Genomic DNA, 12,263 nt, shown 5'->3' on the forward strand with positions numbered 1-12,263 from the left:
GCTTAGGTAGTATGAAGGCTATTAAATAAAACCTCTTAGTATTTGATGATAACTCTACTACTATGACAAAAAAAATCACAGTAAAAAATAATAATGTAATTTAGTGCTCCATTGCTTCACACTAAAATGATTTAGAAAAATTTAGAGAGCGAAACAGAGAGAGTAAAAAGAAAGGTGCTGTATATGTATAAAATGTGTATTTACTTTTATTTATTAACATATGTTTTCTACTTTAGTTTTAGAATAAGCCTATTTTTAAAATATACCATTCTGATTTACTGATTTTATTGCTTTTTTTTTGGCATTTTTAGGCTTCCACATACACACTTTTTTTCTGTATTCTATACTTTTAAAAACACCATTATTTTTTTTGGCACATAATTTGTAGTGTGAAAAATAACACATACAAAAAAATAGCACATACAAAACTGGTTTGCAAATTAACACATCATCACATCTTTAAGCAGAGGAGAAAAAAAATATATAAATGAAAGCGAAATGCCACAACATGCCACTAAAATGCTATACAGTATACAACATGTAAAAAAAGTGCCATTGACTGTAAAAATGCCACCATAGCACCATAAACCAAAGCACATAGCATAGCACAGTGTATTTTTTTGCATTTCCATATAGAATTTCAAGTACCGTCAGCATTTTTTCTTAAACCAAAAGCAATGTTAAAAATGCAATTAAAAAAGGCTTTGAAAAATTCAGCATTTTTTTTTAGAAAAATGTGTCCTGCAATTTTAGCCTTTACCTTAGTGCTGATCCTTCACAATCAAGGAAAATCTTAAAAAGATTCCAACTTGATGACTCAAAATAGAAATGATAAAAAATATAAAATAAAAATATATACACACATATATATATATATATATATATATATATATATATATATATATATATATATATATTTATCTGTAGTGTTCTCTCTGTTATTTTTAGGCTAGGCAAGCATTGTAATGGAATACATGTGAAATTACCAGAAAATAAATGTAGTTTTATAAAAAAACAAAATCTAATACGAATAAATAATTTTATGTTAAGGAATAAATATTTTAAATTAATAATTTTTATGTTATCTATCTATGATTATATCTATTAAAAGTTAATAAAAAAGTCATGATGTTGGTGAGAGACCAAGTAAAGTTTGCTGCCTTAATATTCCAATAGTATAAAGAAAGTACAGGGAGGTTTAGGTTGCAGTAATGAGGGGAGAGGCGGCCAAGCATCGTGCTATTATATGGCTCCATCTGCATGTGAGTGTGTTCCCTGCACTCCTCCTAATCTTCTTATGGAAATGAAGAACTGCAGGGGAGCAGGGGCACTGGGAGAATGTCCTTGTTAACAGGAATTTCTCAGCATTGCTAATTAGTGCAGCCTGACGACCACCAGTATTGGGGAAAAGCACTCACAGACCCTGGCAAAGAGGAGGCGGAGGAGGAGGAGGAAGGAGAAGAAGAGCTGCCTCAATTTATTTTCTAATTACAAATCTGAAAAGGTCCTATTGGGCTCTGAGAGTTTTATCTCCCTCTGAAATAATTAATGCCCTGCTACTCAATGCTGAGTTACTATGGCGGATAAAAGTTTGCATCATCAATGCAAAGCTAAAGAGCTACACCTGTTGGAAAGCGAGGCATACCTATATATACCATCACATGTACAAGAACATAAAAAAAGGACAAATATAAGGCAGCATTCATTCATACACATTACTTAGAGAAAGCCTCCATATGGTTAAAGAATGTAATTAAATCACACAATTTATTATTTGCAAATATGGAAAGTAATGATTGTATAATCAGGTGAGACATATTATATAAATACATAGATTGTATAAAAATAGAAAAGCATAGCAGACAAATACACTTAGCTCAGTATTGCACAATGCTACTCTCTCTAAAAGTAGCGTAATATTCATTACCTTGACAGGTGTTTTTAACTCAGTTTCACAGGTTAATGTATCTTTATCACCATACTATATAGATTTTATGAAGTTTAGGCATATCTCTTTATTTGAATAATATATATATATAGAGAGAGAGAGAGAGAGAGAGAGAGATATTGCATTAATAATAGATGTGCCTGTGCCTTTAATTTATATAAATGAAAAAAGTAAGCTAGACATCTATTAGTTCCCAGTCAAACCACTATGCATTGTAACACTAATCCATGATATAAAATGTACAATTAATGCTACAATGGAAAAAGAGACAGGCTCAAAAGCACATTAATCTAAATAAACTATCGTCTACTTTTCATTAATATAAATAAACTATCGTCTACTTTTCATTAATGTAAATAAACTATCGTCTACTTTTCACATCTTAAATGCTACAATGGAAGAAGACGTTGATATAGAATACAGAGGGAAAAAAAAGAAGAGTAAAATGTTTAGAAATTATGAAAAAGAATATTTTTTATTAAGAAATGTCAATGTACATTTTTTTCTTATTTAGTGACTGTGGCAAATAAAAGTTTGCACTCTTGATGCAAATTGTTTATAAGATTAAACCTAAAAGTTTACACCTGCTAACAGAGGCCATATAAATACCATATCTAAAAAATACTTCCTTTTATACCAATGAGTAAAGTGTATGATTTAATTGCACAAACTGTTTACATGAATTTTATAAGTATTATATAGTTACATGAGATCTAAATGATTTGTATTAGAAAATGTATGCATCATGTTAACATGGAGAATCTCTATACACACACTTCCTAGTAATGTCATGGAAAGTGTGTTTGTTCCCAGTATTACCTGGTCAATGAGATTTTATTTTCCATCCTACTCCAGAACAATTACCCGGTAGCACAAGAGCGTCCTTGAAATTTCTTATTGATTATGTGGAAGGACTGGGCCCCGGCTTTGTTCGTAGCCGATCAGGAAGCGTAGCAATTGTAATTGTGAGAAGTGGCATTCGAGGTACAGGGCAATAACAGGCACCTCATCCACAGCCACATTTATCCAATCATTTCCTTCAAGGACTCTTGACAAGCAGTGGAATTCTCAGCGCATCCAGCAGCCACCGTACCCCATCCTCAGGACAGGCATTCACTGGCATACAGCCGGATCATTTGCCTTACCCAATTTAATGTTCTGTGCCACCTTATCATAAAGTAATTATAGGTTATGAAATGAATAGCACACCCGATCTTATATTGTCAAATGAATGTTTAACTTTACACTTATTGGCAATGACCTTGTTAAATCCATAGAGGATGCACGGTAATTATATCTACATATGTCGCCAATTAGATCCTATAATGTCTGCATAACAGACTAATAATCCTTTCATGAAGCAGACTGACTTGTCGATAAAATATTACATGCCACATATGAGCTTCTATAGAACCAATTATTCAGAATACAGCAGGTTCTGGATTTCCTAGGCTTTATAGAATGATAATATTAACCATAATAACTTCCCAGTAAATCAGGTAAAATAAATAGAAATAATGATATTTTTAATATTGTCCATTTACAATCTCTGTGTTGTGGCTGCATGGAGTGATGGGTGTAGTGGCACTTGACAAAATAATGTGCGACAAGCATAATGTTATTGAGAAGTCTAACGATAATCCATTCCTATAAAGGTGAGTAGATAGATCGATGGATAATAGATAGATAATAATGGATAGGAATTGTAGCTAATTCTGCATAATTGACAATGAAAGGGCATTAAAGTGGTTGGAATGAATTAGAAATGCAACTTCTCGCAATAACTGCACAATGACTGAAGAATACCGGTGGCTCTCCTTCTAGACATCATAGAAAGTAATGATGAATAAAGGATTGACATAAATGAAGACGCCTGGCACTCATCCCTCACACCGCCAGACCTTTCCCTCATTTGCGATTTAGTATATTCCAGACACACACAACCTTCCTGCTTGTGTCAGAGTGAAAAGTTCTATAATGAAAATGACACAAGGCAAATGCTAGAGCTGGATCAGGACTGGCACTGTGCAGCTCCCACTGTGTCCAACAGGGGGGGCCCAAGACAACGCGCTCAGCAAAGCCACACATCTGACACAGCCTCAATCACTTGCTAAGGACACATCACACAATCTTAGCGGGGTCTTCTACAGCTCTTTACTCCACACACATACAAAAAGATAAAGGGGATTTTTTTTATCAGTTTTGACCATCTATAAAAATGCAGAGCTCACAGACTTTGAAGACAGTGAAAAGAAAATAAATGACGCTTGAAATGTAATGCTGGTTATTATATTAGGGAAAAGATTGATTCAAAGGTTTAGATATTAATCACCTTACATGAGAAAATTGCACAATTGTGGCAGAAAAAATATGGCGTACAAAAAATGCACAAAATGTAATAATCTAGTAGTTCAGTATCCCAATGAATTATCAGCGCCTGATGGGATGTGCCAGTATGTCATAATGACAGGCCGCACCTCATGTATATACATTGCTCCACATCTGTCCATCCATCCATCCATCCATCCATCCTTCCATCCATCCAACCATCCATCCATATAGATGTTGCAGAAAACAAAGCTGCTAGTTGTTGTGGTCCAGAGTGCAGGGGGTTACCCATCAATAAATGTCACAATTGCCCAGTGCAGAAACTTTTCTCAGTGACAGGAGGGAGGGGATGAGCGGGGAGCCGGCATTCATTATGCAGCGGCAGCATTAGGCAGGAGCATTTCAGTGCTGGCGGCCAGTGAAGGGAAATATTCAACAGCAGCCCCCATTGTTCCCATCCGGGAGAATCCTCTATGTAAATATATTCAATATATGTACATACTCTTCTATACATCATCATAAAATATTGTTGATGGCATTACTACTACATCAGTACTCAAAATGTTGCAGCTTAAGGATAGCCACGGTGCATATGCAACTTGTCATATATGTAGGCCAATATAATGTCATGAATGATTGGTGTGAATAGAGAGCTTATATATGTGTGCATATATATATATATATATATGTATATATATATATATATATATATATATATATATATATATACTAAACCCTATATATATAAACTCTTTACAAAATATTGACCTACGCAAATTTATATATATACACATATATGTATAAAAAGATATACAATGCATAGATAGTAGGCATGATTATGTATAAATATATATAAACATGTAAGTGCAAACATATTGGCCTACATGTGTCACAAGTTACACATGCAGAGTTGTTAGCCACTTATATAACATTCCCACCAAGGACAACATCTGCAAGGAGTTTGTATGTTCTCCCCGTGTTTGTGTGGGTTTCCTCCAGGCACTCCGGTTTCCTCCCACATTCCAAAGACAGACTGATAGGGAATTTAGATTGTGAGCCCCATCAGGGACAGCGATGATAATGTCTGTAAAGTGCTCCGGAATATGTTAGCGCAATATAAAAATAAAGATTATTATTATATACTGGGCCCATTATTGCATTTGCTTTCTAGTGGCCCCTGTTTTTTTTTTTAATGTAAAAAGGTAAATAAAACAATTCCAGAATGCCATATCTTGCCTCGTAATTGTGCCATTTTCTGTAGAATGCAGGTAATTACTTTGAGGCATGTGCCCTAACTAGGCCATTTTCATATGTATGTATGTCTGTTTTATTTTTCTTTGTAGTCACAGCATTTATTATTATTAATAAATATAAATCCCTTTCTCCCATCCTATTTTCTCACTTTGCATTGACTATCTTTGCCACCTGCCTATGTGCCCCAGTGAAGGAAGGCCGCGGGCACAGTAAAGAAGTAGAGCACATAGCTGAAGATCCGGCAGGGCTGGGATTAGCATGTTAATGTAATAAAAACTACTACTCTTCACCTGCAGGTCCATGGCCTGTCCCTAATGACAGCGCTTGGGGATGTACAAGTGTGAGCTGGAATTAGCAGTCATTACCAGTCCTTTAACTATGTGGCGCTTTTGATCAGCACTAAATTAGCTTCGCAGGCCTAACAAAGGCTCTGTATCAGGCAGTGGGCTGTAAATACTGCAGCAGGACCTGCCCCCCACACCTTCTCCCCTGCCAGTCACATCTGCATCATACAGTTTAGGATTAACCTTTCTCTCCAGTTCTTCACAAGACTACCATACGTAGAAGTAGCATTTACATGACACCAGTAAGCAGATGACAGACTTGTTTCCATGTGTGCGCGGAGCAGCCTAATGCAACCAGTACACATCTTGCTTCATGCCATCTACCCAAGCCCATACAAAAAGGGTTAATCCTCAATTCTGAGAAGCAGGACGGTATGTGACCACTAGAGTCGTCTGGCTTTTTTTGGTCCTGCTGACCCTAATCCCACAGGTTACCCCATGCTCACAGGATAAATACATGTAGGCTGCACAGATTTCATGGGGAGATCCATTCAGGGTCTCCAGGAAATGAGATGTGTAATTTCTCATGGAGTCAGAGGAGGCGCCAAAGAGCAATCTGAAAGGCTGCATGGCAGGATTAGTCTCCCACATGCGGATATAGGGGAGCTGACCGCGCTTGTCACATGAAGCAGTGCTGAGCTTGTAATATTCACATTGTCTTATTCATGTCATTTAGATAGAAATATACAGGGAAATTCCTGCCCCATTTACTAATGTAAGATCTATAGCACTAGGTAGAGCCTATGCATTCTCTATTTGCTGACTTTTGTATGGATAGGCATATATGAATTATTAAAGACTCAACAGCCTAGAGATTGTGGGGAAATATGTTGAATAAAAGGGGAAATATTCCTTTTTTCTTTAGAAATGTTAGAAATGACACTATTGATATGCAAACTCTATAATATTATCAGAATGGATTATGCGTCGATTACATAGGACTGCAGCTCTTAATATCTCAATGCCAAGCACATCTACAAGCCCAATGACCAGTTAGTTATAACATTTGCTGTAACTAATCAGCACATACTGGTTGACTAAGGTTATGTTCAAAAGCTGCTTATTTTCGAAAAAAATGCAAGTAACCTATTTTACTTAATGGGTGCGGAAATCTGCAACATCAAAAACTCACAAAAAGCTCATTGTGGGAACGTAGCCTAACAACAGCCTAAAAACTATATACATGGCTCTATAGAATATGATGTTCTTATGCTACGTATGTAATAAATAATAATTCCAGAGGACATGGTACATGTGGGCACTGTACAATTGAAAATCTGTTATAGGTAGGTTGAGTTCGACCTTGTGATATTGTAATAATAGTGATACTAATATTAGAAATAATAATAATTGTTAGACACGTTTTCGGCAGGGATTTTGGAGATTGAGGAATGAGAAAGTTCCTAATACACATATATATCATTGGCTCCTAGTAATTGGAAGAACCCATCAGGATGGCGTTTAACATCGACAGGTGGTTATGCCCTTTCTTATGCAATGATCTGTCTTGCAATTGGTGACAAGGGTAAATTATAGGCAACGCCAATGACCCCGTGTCCTCAGAACTACAAGTCCAAGCAGGTGTGTGGCCTACAGGTGTGTCAGGCAGCTGCTTTCCCCAAGAACAGGTGTGCTCCGTCCTAGCACTGAACAGGTTAACATGCAGGCAGAGACCTTGAACCAGAGCTGGGCTGCCTGAACCCACCGGAGCCCTGGCTACACGGATGATTGGCACATGGGCGGGATGCTGATCACTCTTAGATCCAAAATAAAATAGCTACAGGGGGAGGGGGTGTCAAAGTTTGCTTGCAATTACTTACGTGGCAGTAACTCGGGGTGTTGTCTTCCCAGCAGTTTGATTGGCAGCAATAAAGGGGAGTCCGTGCAGTGCAGAAACCCTAAACGTTCGCCTGGAAGCCGCAGCCCTGCAGCCAGTCAGTGAGCCCTGTTCTTGCCGGGGCAGCGGGCACACAGCTGCCGCATCCCTCCATCCTACCGTCCATGCAGCCGGTGGCAGCTCCGCACTCTCCAGCTCCTGGAACAAGAAGCAGCGTTTACGGCTGTTTTTTAGAAGAATGAACCGACAACAACACAGACACAAAACTGTCGTTCTCGTAAGAGTGCTGCACATGCCCCCACCCTGCACCAGAGAGGCAGCTTTATACTTTACACTGGGTATTCACAGATAATTTGATGGCATTGTTTCTGCTACAGATGGTTCTTTTAATACAATAACAGTGCTCTTTGTGCATACTACCCACAATCACAATCTAAAGCGCTCCCCTCAATAACCATTTTGTTCTCTCTTGTATAGGGCCAACAAAAGCAGCCGTGAGGTAATGGCTTCTGTTTATTGGAGCCATAGAATAGGCATTTCACAAAGATTATTTTTTTTTTTTCACCAGAAAGAGACATTGGAAGCCTGAGCTGATCTCTTCATATTTTAATACAACCATTCTCCAAGATTCCTCATTCTGCTGCTCTATCCCCCAGGATGGGTTTATCTTTTCTAAGCTTTGTGCAGACACTTTATATTATTAGTTACATAAAATATAAGAGAAATAGATTAACCAGACAGACCATTCTGTCCCCCAAATTATACCATACGGATGACAGCAATGGAGAATGAAATGTTACAAAATAACAAACAAAAATCTATTTTAAGTCTCATAATAAGAAGATCCAAAATTTGATAGATAGATAGATAGATAGATAGATAACAATACATAAATACAGAAGAAAGAGCAAAAAAGAAAATAGGAAACATAAGAAAGAAAGAAAGAAAGAAAGAAAGAAAGAAAGAAAATGAAAGAAAGAAAATGAAAGAAAGAAATGGATAGATAGATAGTTTAGGATAAAGAACGAGGCAAAGAAAAGAATAAATGGCAACAAAGATAGATAGTTAAGAGGAAGAGAAAGGGAGAGAATGAAATAAAGAAATGGTAACGTGCAAAGATAGATAGATAGATAGAGCGATAGATAGATAGATATGAACTCATACAGTAGCCCATCAGATGTATATTTATATATTTATATCAGATCTTTATATTGTTTCACCTATGTATCTAATATCTATCTATCTATCTATCTATCTATCTATCTATCTATCTATCTATCTATCTATCTATCTCTGTATCTAATATCTATCTATCTATCTATCTATCTATCTATCTATCTATCTATCTATCTATCTATCTATCTATCTATCTATCTATCCATCCCCGTTACCATTTCTTTATTTCATTCTCTCCCTTTCTCTTTGTCTTCCTCTTAAACTATCTATCTATCTATCTATCTATCTATCTATCTATCTATCTATCTATCTGTCTATCTTTTTTGCCATTTCTTTCTTTCATTTTCTCTTTCTTTCTTTCTTTCTTTCTTTCTTTCTTTCTTTCTTTCTTTCTTTCCTATTTTATTTTTTGCACTTTCTTCTGTATTTATGTCTATCTATCTATCTATCTATCTATCTATCTATCTTTGCTCTTCTTTCTTTCTTTCTTTCTTTCTTTCTTTCTTTCTTTCTTTCTCATATTTGTGTAATAACTCTGGCTGGACCCCTTGCCCCAGTGCACCATATGATTACAATGAAGTGTGTTCTCACAAACCTACAGAATGAGCATTAGGATAAAGGGCTGGGTCTGGGCTATTAGACAGATTTTACAGCCCATAGTTAGTGCAGCCCAGCAGGGAACTTGTTAGATTCTGTCTGTGTTTATCTACCTTGCCATAGAAATTCATGCCATTCCTTGCTTTCTTCCTAGAAGTTTGAGATGATGGTAATCCAACTTGTAACCACAATCGCAGCTCCCACCATGTATCACTGGTCACTGGTCCTTATTTCTGTTAAGAGTTTTTTTTTAAGCTACAACACTGTTCCCTAACCTAAAAACATGGTAAACTGTTCCTCTGCTTGGCATACAAGTGTAGTCAGAAATAACTGGGGTGTAAATAATGGGTGATTTCTTATTTGATGAGATACTTGTGACCACACAGGCATTGCAGGTACCCATTTACAGTATTCAGATTGCTCCTAGCTACAATGTACTAGTCAGGATTTAATATATCATTTTTTTTCTTCAAAACTGCTTGCTTCTAGCAACAAAGTAGAATAAAACAAATCAGGATATTTTCATTCTTCCTTACAATTGTTGGGGGAGTAAGAAAGATGACAATCACTACACAGTGTTTTCTGATTTATAGGGATATACATACCACTTATATATAGTTTGCAGATTTATGAACTGAAATATATTTTTCACTAATCTTGTTCACTATTCTCTCTCTCACCCTCTCTGTCATCATTCTTTGTATCTTTATTACCTTGTTTTCATATTTCCAACCTAAATCTTATTGTTTGTTTTTTTGCCATCCTTTATTTATAGTTATTTCTACCATTATATTTTTGTTAACCTCGCTATCTATCTATCTATCTATCTATCTATCTATCTATCTATCTATCTATCTATCTATCTATCTATCTTTCTATCTATCTATCCATTCAATAGATTTCTATATATCGAAAACCTAACGCAAATTTCAATCTATCATCTATTTATCTATCAATGTAACTATCCACATTTAATTTCTATCGATCCTTCTAATGTATAATATCTATGTTTAATATCTATCTAACATGTAATATCAATCTGTCTATCTCTCTAATATTTATCTATCGATCTAACATGTATTATTTATCTATTTCTATTATCAATCTATCTCTGTATCTATCTATCTATCTATCTATCTATCTATCTATCTATCTATCTATCTATCTATCTATCAATCATCTAGCTATCTAACATGTATTATCTATCTATTTCTGTATCTATCTATCTATCTATCTATCTATCTATCTATCTATCTATCTATCTATCTATCTATCTATCTATCATCTATCTATCTATCAATCATCTATCTATCTATCTATCTATCTATCTATCAATAATCTATCTATCTACCTATTTATCTATCTCTGCATCTATCCATTCAATAAATTTCTATCCATCGAAAACTCAAATATCAGTCTATCATCTATTTTTCTATGTAACTATCCACATTTAATTTTTATCGATCCTTGTAATGTTTATCCATTTAATATCTATCTATCTATCTATCTATCTATCTATCTATCTATCTATCTATCTATCTATCTATCTATCTATCTATCTATCTATCTATCATGTTATATCAATCTATCTGTCTATCTATCTATTATCTATCTATCTATCTATCTATCTGTCTATCTATCTATCTATTTATCTATCATCTATCTAATCTATCATCCATCTATTTTTGATAATTTATTAAGGCCATCAGTAATGTTATTATTAGTGAAATGTCCCTGTGAATGTGGAGCAGATGCTGAGCGGCCCTGCTGGTTCCTGTAGATGGGGCAGGTATGGTGTACTCAGGTAAACACACAGGGAGCTGCTGGCATATGCCTCATATTTGTGCTCATTACTTCGCATGATTGGTTATGAATGAGTAGCGATGGATGCAGATGTTCTGCACATTAACCCATCAGGTGCCAGGCATGCTAGATTCTCCATAGATCCGGTAGAGAAACTGCATGCTTCTTCACAACACCTTCACCTTTTATTTAAAGAATAATCATTGCTCATGGATCTGCTCTTCCAGAAGCTATAACGCATCATATCTAACAATGCGGCAGTCTCCCTCTATAAATAGAGCTGTTGTAGAAATAGAAGAGCCTATTTGTGATGGATCTGGAATTAGAAGATTCTACAGTTTGGTATTTTTACATCTGTACAGTATCTATTATCCCAATCACATCACATACACTGTAATGTGCGCCCCTCCTAAACATCAACACCTGCGTTCTGAGAAAAGCCAAGAACATACTATATAAATAGATCTAAATTATTACACCAAGTAGAATAGTTTGTATTATATTCTTCCAGGTTATTTCATGTATTATTAATTTTAGTGCTAAATTATTTTTATCATTTTTATTATCATTATTTTTATCATTATTATTATTATTAATACAATTCAATGTTGTATTGTGTTTACGCACAATATTGTGTTACCCCTGCATTAAACAATATTCACACTACACTTGTGACTATTAGACGTGTGCGTGTGAAGAAGGATACATACACAAGGAAGTTTTCTATTATCATAATTCTAGTGGAATTTATTTGTATTTCATGATTCACAAAAACTCAGCGGGGGTCCGCATCAACAACGTTACAGCATTGAATGAAATATACATGTGAAATTGTAGACAGTCAGTAGTAAAAACCTCTCGTCATTTACAGGTGTGCGTGAGTGATATTAGCATTCTGTGCCTTCTAGCCAGGAAATAGCGCAGTTAATTATCAACATCTCTAGAGCTTTGAAATTTGCATCTGCAAATCCCCTCC

General features: G+C 35.6%; 1 protein-coding gene across 9 annotated transcripts in view; it reads right to left on the reverse strand.

The window, feature by feature from the left end:
• The window catches only part of LOC143808128 (uncharacterized), a 1,431,070-nt gene that overhangs the window by 47,573 nt on the left and 1,371,234 nt on the right, over window positions 1-12,263 (reverse strand). For all 9 annotated transcript variants that reach the window (XR_013221890.1, XR_013221891.1, XR_013221884.1 and 6 more), the window contains one exon: window positions 7,695-7,909. The gene's annotated coding sequence lies outside the window, so the exon portion shown is untranslated. The remainder of the gene's footprint in view (window positions 1-7,694; window positions 7,910-12,263) is intronic.

The sequence above is a fragment of the Ranitomeya variabilis genome, chromosome 2 (genome assembly GCF_051348905.1).
Source record: "Ranitomeya variabilis isolate aRanVar5 chromosome 2, aRanVar5.hap1, whole genome shotgun sequence".
Classification (NCBI taxonomy): domain Eukaryota; kingdom Metazoa; phylum Chordata; class Amphibia; order Anura; family Dendrobatidae; genus Ranitomeya; species Ranitomeya variabilis.